A 7,921-nucleotide genomic window follows, 5' to 3' on the forward strand; every position below is an offset into this window, starting at 1 on the left:
ATCGCCAAAATGAAAAGCCTGTTCTCAGGATCAGCTATCTAATTTCTGGGGCCCAGTGCAAAATAAAAATGTGGGGCCTCTTGTTCAAAAATTATGAGGAATTTCAAGCTAGCAATAGCGGAGCATTAAAACGAGCGCAGAGCCCTTCTAACTGTGGGCCGATCTGCGCGCACGTGTGTGCATGTCAACATATACACACAAACTTTTATATGTAAAATTAGGCTTTCAAGGACAAATTTCAAATATATGCACTTTTATATATAAATATATGTATACACACACACACAAATAACTATTCTCTTTTAAAATCTTATCTCTTGGAGTTAGTTTCTCCTGAGTTTCTCCCATGTATACATGCTACTAAACTTTGATTTTCTCCTGCTTAAAAAAAAAAATCTTACCTCCTCTTAAAACTTGAGCTGTTACTTCTAGGAAGATGATTACAACGTTTGTATCTCTACTGTATTCATTCAACAAATATTTCTTGTTTGCCAGAATTCTGTTCTGGGCATTGAGAATGGATATGACGACTGCAGGTCCAAAAGCCATCTTGGACCACAGAGGGAATTTGGGAATGAAAAGATACATAGTGGAGCAACAAGATGTAAGACCCTGGTGTACTGACGCCATGGGGCCATCATGCCAACGCTGGAGTGCATGGCTTAGGCTTTTATGTGTTTATGTTACTTAAGCTAAATGTATTTTGGAGTTTTCTACTACTTTCACTGAATCTAATCCTAGCTAATAAAGTAGACATCTCAAATTTAACATCTCCCAAAATGGACTTTGGATTTTTTTCTCTCAAACCTATTTTACATTAATGGTATCTATGTCCGTCCAGTTGCACAGGCTGAAATCTTTTGGAAAAGTGGTCCTTAATTTCGGATTCATGAAGCTTCAAGGGGTCAAGAATCCATAAACTTGGATGGGAAAAAAACTACACCTATGATACCATGAACCTGTAACTGAAATTTAATATTTCCTTCAATTTATGATTACAAGCAATCAATCACAATAGTGTTAGTAGTATCTGTGACTTTATCACCAATAAAAAAAATCACATTATATATCACATTTTTATATCACATTACAGTTGTTGCAAGAGATTTCAAATATCTTTAATATTTATTACTTTGAATTATAGGAGCAATTATGAAGAAGCACATATGTTTATCACATATTTTCTAATATTTTGATCATGATATTTCGATATAATTGGTTTCCTTTCTAATCTTATGTATTTCATTTCACACACTTAAAATATTGTTCTGAGAGGGCAGTTCAAGAGCTTCACCAGAGGGCTAAAAGGGTCGATAACACAGACAGGGTTAAAACTCTTTCCTTCTGCTCATCCTTGACCTCTCAGTTTATCTCATACCCACATGGCAGAGGGTGCTAGTTACCACCAGTATCCATTCTTCCTATTTTTCCTAGTCTCAGAACCCCAGAGTTTTTTGGGGAGGAGCAATAATGTTCTTACCTGAAAGACTTCCTTTCCCAGATACTGTTTGTAGTTAAGTGTGGCTTTGTGACTAAATTCTAGCTAAGGAGTTATAAGTTAAAATGTTGTGGAGGACTTCTGGAAAGTTTGCTTGAAACATCCAACTTAGCTGGGTAGAAAGCACAGAAAGCCCCCATACCATCACTGAAAGGCCTACTTCTGGAATTATTTTACATTAAAAAATACACCCTCTAGGTAGACTTCTGTTCCTAATTGCTGAATGCAATTCCTAACTGATACATCCCACTTATAATAAATCCTTCAAAATCTAATTTAAATTCAGAGTTTGAGTACTTCTCACTATCTCCACCTCTGTTACCATTGTCCCAGCTCCCATCAAATCTCACTTGAACTATGGCAATAACCAAATTTGAACTGGTCTCCCTTCTCCTGCCTCGACTTGCCACAGTATATTCTCAATAAGTATCCAGAGTGACCTTTTAAAATTCTTAAGGTGGATCATATCATTCCTCTGCCCAAAACCTTCAACAATTTTTCTTCATTCCAAATAAAAGTTAAGTCCTATTGATGGCCTTTATAATTTTATAAGATGCTACCAATCTACCCCCTTACCTCTCTGATCTCTTCCATCACTCTTCTCCAACTGACTCAAATTCTGTCCCATTTTTTCCCTTTGTTGTGCTTTGAATATGGTAGGTGCTCAGGAATATATTTATGGAATGAATAACTGAGAAAGCCAACAGAAGGCTATTTCAAGCCAATCTTTGCTCTAGGCTGGAATGATGAGCCTGATTACTTCAAGTGAGTGGATTCCTATGTGTACAACTGATACCGTAATTCTTTATGGTGCCAACAGGGTAGAAAATTAACAATAAAAGGGATCATCGATAAGGAAAGGAAGAGTTGTTGTATCATCACTCCAACCTAACAGACAATCTTGCCACAAAACCAACCCTCTCGATTTTCCCACTTCTCTCACAGGTACCCAGAAGCAACCACTCAATTATCCTAACTCTTTCCTAATAAAAATGCCATCATTTTCATGACATCTCTCAAACTTGTCTCTTACTTTTCATGCCTCCTAGCTTCTGTCTATTTCAGAGTTCTATTATCTCACACATGGATTACTGCAGGAACCTCCTACTGTGCTTCCTATCATCTCTCTCCTAATCCTGAGCGCTACCATTAGAATAATTTCCCTAAAACACTGTTTGTTTGTTTTTTTAAAGATTGGCACCTGAGCTAACAACTGTTGCTAATCTTTTTCTCTTTTTTTTTTCCTGCTTTTTCTCCCCCAATCCTCCCAGTACATAGTTGCATATTGTGGGTCCTTCTAGTTGTGGCATGTGGGACACCGCCTCAGCATGACCTAATGAGCGGTGCCATGTCCGTGCCCAGGATCAGAACTGGTAAAACCCTGGGCCGCCGATGCAGAGTGCACGAACTTAACCACTCAGCTGTGGGACCCGCCACTAAAGCACTGGTTTTAATAGTGTTTTCCAGCTAAATATTATTTAATATTTATACATTTATTTACTGATGGAAAAACCAATGTGCAATGAAGCTTGTTACTAGAGGTAGAGAAGCTGAGGAGTCTATTTTTTCTTATTGCTATACTGCAAGTTCATAGCAAATGAATAATAATGAAACAATTATCCATAACATAATTGTCCATATAGTTGGTATAATTAGACATAAAGCTATTTGCCAGTAAAAGAACTGAAGAAAAGTATTTTTAAATAACTATGTTTTATGCATTCTCTGTAATCCATTTCAATTCTTATTTATTTACTACAAGATAAATGGCACTGAGCTAAATATTGTGAGAATAAACAAATAAAAATATCAAGAATGTGTTCTATATTACCAAGTCAGATAGAGATTCTGGTAAGCTATTGGGAAAAAATGAGATAGAATGGAAAAAGGAGGGGCTGGTCCAGTGGCGTAGTGGTTAAGTTTGTGTGCTCCACTTCAGTGGCCCTGGGTTCATGGGTTCAGATCCTGGCCATAGACCTACACACTGCTTGCGGCAGCATCCCACATACAAAACACAGGAAGACTGGCACAATTGTTAGCTTAGGGCCACTCTTCCTCAAGCAAAAAAAGAGGAAGATTGGCAACAGATGTTAGCTCAGGGCCAGCCTTCCTTACCAAAAAAAGAAAAGGGAGGGGAGGGGCAGGAAACAATAATTGAATTGCTGTTCAAGTTCAATTGAATTGTTGATCAAGGAATAAAGGAGAAATACATTTACACTGAGGTGATTTGTTTCCATTGAGACAGGTTATTTCAAGCTTTTAAAAATATCTGACCATTAAGTAGACAATAAAATGGACTAATTTTTAAATATTAAAATGATGTTTCTTACAGCTAAAACTGCAAAAATTACAACATTTAAATGTGAGCCTTGCATTACCAAGAGTTCAATATTTTTAATAGAAACATATGTACATTGAGAGCATTACATAAGAAATGCCAAGGAAGACTCAACTTAACCCTGAGGTTTTATTTCATTTCTTTTTAGCACCACTGTAATTTAACCTTCAGAGTCATAATGATAAAAAGCTCTTGAGAAACAGCTGTAAGAATCACCTTGGAGACCACACCACATTCTCAGGTCACATTAGTGAGGTCACCGCAAACAGCGGACAGGGATTATCAACTGTATGTGCAAGTAACAAATACACACTCAAATTAGCATTAATAAAGAGGGGCTTATCAAAAGGATCAAACTGATCATTTCAAGAACATTTGAAGAAATAAAATATAGTTAGGCTAACTGGAAAATGGAAAAAGTATGTTGGAAACCCGACACTTCCCTTCATTTCCCTCAGAGAGGTTTGGCTTCTGCTTCTCTCTGTGATTCTGCGTTTACCTGCGGCATCTCCACTCCCCCACAAATTATCTTGTACTTGGCTCTGATTTGCTGTCCCTCATAGGTCTCTTTTTTGTCCTTTTGGTTCAAGTATTTAGCATCTTCTGACTCATTGGCTAGTATCTATATCCCAAGAAAAAGAATCTGTTTGGTTCAGTTTAGGCCAGGTGCTTCTAGGTGGACCAATAGGCTGAGGTGGTGGAGACCTTAGTCTATGTCCTTACAAGGGTTGTGGCCAGTTAACATACACAGCATCTACAGTTTTGTGAAATCATTGTGGGGTAAAGGAGTAAAGCGGGCTGTGGTGATAATACATCCCCAGTTCCATTCTGGAATCTTACTGTTAGCAACTCGTTCACACCTTTGCTATCATACTGATTTTAAGAAATTAAGACAACACACACACACACACAAACGAATTATCTTAGTTATAAAAAAGTTGACAAAAAATTAAGGTTGTGGGGGCCAGCCCCATGGCATAGTTGTTAAGGTCGGTGCACTCTACTTCAGCAGCCTGGGTTCAGATCCCAGGCACAAACCTACACTACTCATCAGCCATGCTGTGGCGGTGACCCACATACAAAGTAGCGGAAGACTGGCACAGGTTTTAGCTCAGGGCTAATCTGCCTCAGCAAAATAATTAATTAATTAAGGTTGTTATTTTGACACTTCCACTAGACTGGTTGCCTGAAAGACAACTTAATCAGTAAATATTTATGATTCCCTTCACTGAGCTCAGCATTGGACAGCATCGGGGTAGAGAATAAGACAGTAAGTGACAAGATTGATCTTTGATGGTCAAGTTTTTTCTAAGTTACGAGAAGTCCAAACCCTTAATGGACCTTCCATTTCTGGTGATTCTCAGTTGGCTCATAGGTGTGTAATCTACCTTATTCTTATTGTTTCCTTGCTCATCACTGCTGCTCAATTCTTACCACTACTTCTCCAATCACACTCTTACTTCTCAAAACTTGCCCCTTCAACAGGCTTCAAATGGGAGAGGGATTCTAGGAAATTGTCTCAGGCAAATTTTTTGGGGGAAGGAAGGGAAGACACATCATGTTCATTTTTTTTGTTGTTGTTAAGTGGGCAGCAACTAAAAACAATCAGGAGAAACCATATAACAATTTGATTCTCTTGTTTCTCTTGAGAAATCTGAAAATCTGGCATTTTGGGATCTGTATTTCCTTATAGCTGGACACAAAGAGTAGTCTCTCTCTTTAGCTGGAGAATGAGAACCCCAATTTGTCATAGCTCCTCTTCTGTGTGCTGCACCAGCCTGCTTTACTCATTTGACTTATCTGCCTTGCCCTTGTAGGTACTCGTGTTTGCACACCTTGATCTTTCTTAGTTCGTGAGACGTACTGTGTCCTCTTATTTATTTATTTATTTTTAAAGACTTTATTTTTTCCTTTTTCTCCCCAAAGCCCCCCGGTACATAGTTGTGTATTCTTCGTTGTGGGTTCCTCTAGTTGTGGAATGTGGGACGCTGCCTCAGCGTGGTCTGACGAGCAGTGCCATGTCCGCGCCCAGGACTCGAACCGACGAAACACTGGGCCGCCTGCAGCGGAGTGCACGAACTTAACCACTCAGCCACGGGGCCAGCCCCCTGTGTCCTCTTATTTTTTCCAAATCTAATCTCTGGAGAAATTGAGAAACATCGCCAGATTTGAGAATATTTTGTGGCACCACATCACACTCAAAATAGTGAGCCATGTCAGAGATAAATAATTTCTATTCTCTTTTAATTTATGGACCATTTTTGCTTACCTCCTCTGACATCTACTTCTAGAACTAAGGAAACCCACTGTCCGACTAGTTTATTCCAAAACTTAGTGACAGTGTCCCTGACTTAATCATTGGTCCTGGTCACCATATGTGCAGGAAATCTAGTGCCAAAAATGCCTCCTTGTGGTTTGCCCTAATATTGCAGCACATGGAATAAGGCTCTTTCTGCAATTATATTGCTCATCCCACCAAAATGATTATTTTTTTAAATGGTAACGTCTGGAAAAATTGTCCACTACTTGGAAACGGACAAAAGAGATTATCAAGTTCAGTAGACTTTCTGGAGATTATCTGATTATATAAGGTTGTGTGTCTTTGATAAACTTTCTGTTGAGGAGGCTATATTGCATTTCAATACATTAGAAATAAACTTGTACAAAACTAATAGCAATGCAAATAATTCTTGTACATATCAATGCAAATTAATTAATTTCGTCCTGTAGATATAAAATAGATTTCTGCCTTGTAGAAAAGATTATCACAAACATTAAATTTTATTACCCTATAGAATATTAGCCAGTTTTGCATCTATTAGCAAATTCTTTTCAGCATTCCTGATTGTGTGTATGTATGTATTTTTTTAAATTTTCCTTTAAATTGATTCCATTATTAATAAGCTGAATAAAATCTTTCAAATGTGTTCATTTTATATTCACGAGAGTAAAAAAATTTTTTTTTCTTTTTGAACATTACACCTGATGCTTTGATTATCATATTTCAATAGCTCCAATTAAAAAAGAAACTGAGACAGGTTACTAAATATGTAAACCTAAATTATACAAAAATTAGTAGTAGTGATCTTGAGGTAAAAAGAACATTTGGGGTATAGTGGCTATAGTTTTTGCACGCAGTACGTAAAATTTTCTGTGGTAAAGGAATCTCCTCCACAAGGTTTGTCTGCCCTCAGAGCCTTCCTTCCACCCTTGGCAGTGTTTTTTAATCCACAAAGAGGAAAAAGAAATTTTAGAGATGGTGAAATTAGATGAGAAAGGAAAAAAGTTAGTGGAAAGAAATGAAGACAGAGTCAAGAGCACTGCTTCAGCCGAGTCTTTCTGTGTGGAGTCTCCTTATGGGCCTAACACCTTGGAATTCTGTGTGCTCCAGAGCGAAGACACTCCTCTTCCACCTCCGTGCCCCAGTGACTTCCCTGCTTGTTAAAGGAGAACATTCATTCACAACAACCCAACCACAATAAAGTACTCTCTCACTGGACTCGAGTTTTCTTCTCTGTCGTTTTCTTTCTTTAGAAGGGAGGAATAACATTTTGGTAGCTGAGGTCAGAGCTTTAAAAAATATAATTGAGTGTTTTCTTCAAGAGCCATTTGTCTCGTTGATTCACAAAGAAACAAGGATATTGCCATCTAGTGGTTTAATTGAAGAAATTCAGTGAAACAGTTTTTCTCATGAAGTTTCACATTAGTATTTTCTTTATGTGGCCCTATATAAAAAAATTTGTTTTTAGAAAGCAACTATTAATATACTTTTTCAAATTAAGGTTTCAGACTTGGTCACTCTTTTTCTTTTCAGGTTATATTCCTTATCCATTAAGCTCAGTAGGATATGAATTAGAACAGGCAAAGATCTGTTCATGACTGAACAATATATTAATAAAAGACAATGTTTCAACCGTAGAAATTGTCAGATGTTATATAGCCTAAACCAAATAATGAAATAAAATTAATGATCAAATTAATAGTTCATATCAAATTTTAAAAAGGAACTATATAAAATAAATAGGTATATAGTATGTACAGTTGTAATAACAATGTTCTCTAAAATATGCTCTAAAGCCAGGATC

The sequence above is a fragment of the Equus caballus genome, chromosome 14 (assembly GCF_041296265.1).
Source record: "Equus caballus isolate H_3958 breed thoroughbred chromosome 14, TB-T2T, whole genome shotgun sequence".
Taxonomy (NCBI): Eukaryota; Metazoa; Chordata; class Mammalia; order Perissodactyla; family Equidae; genus Equus; species Equus caballus.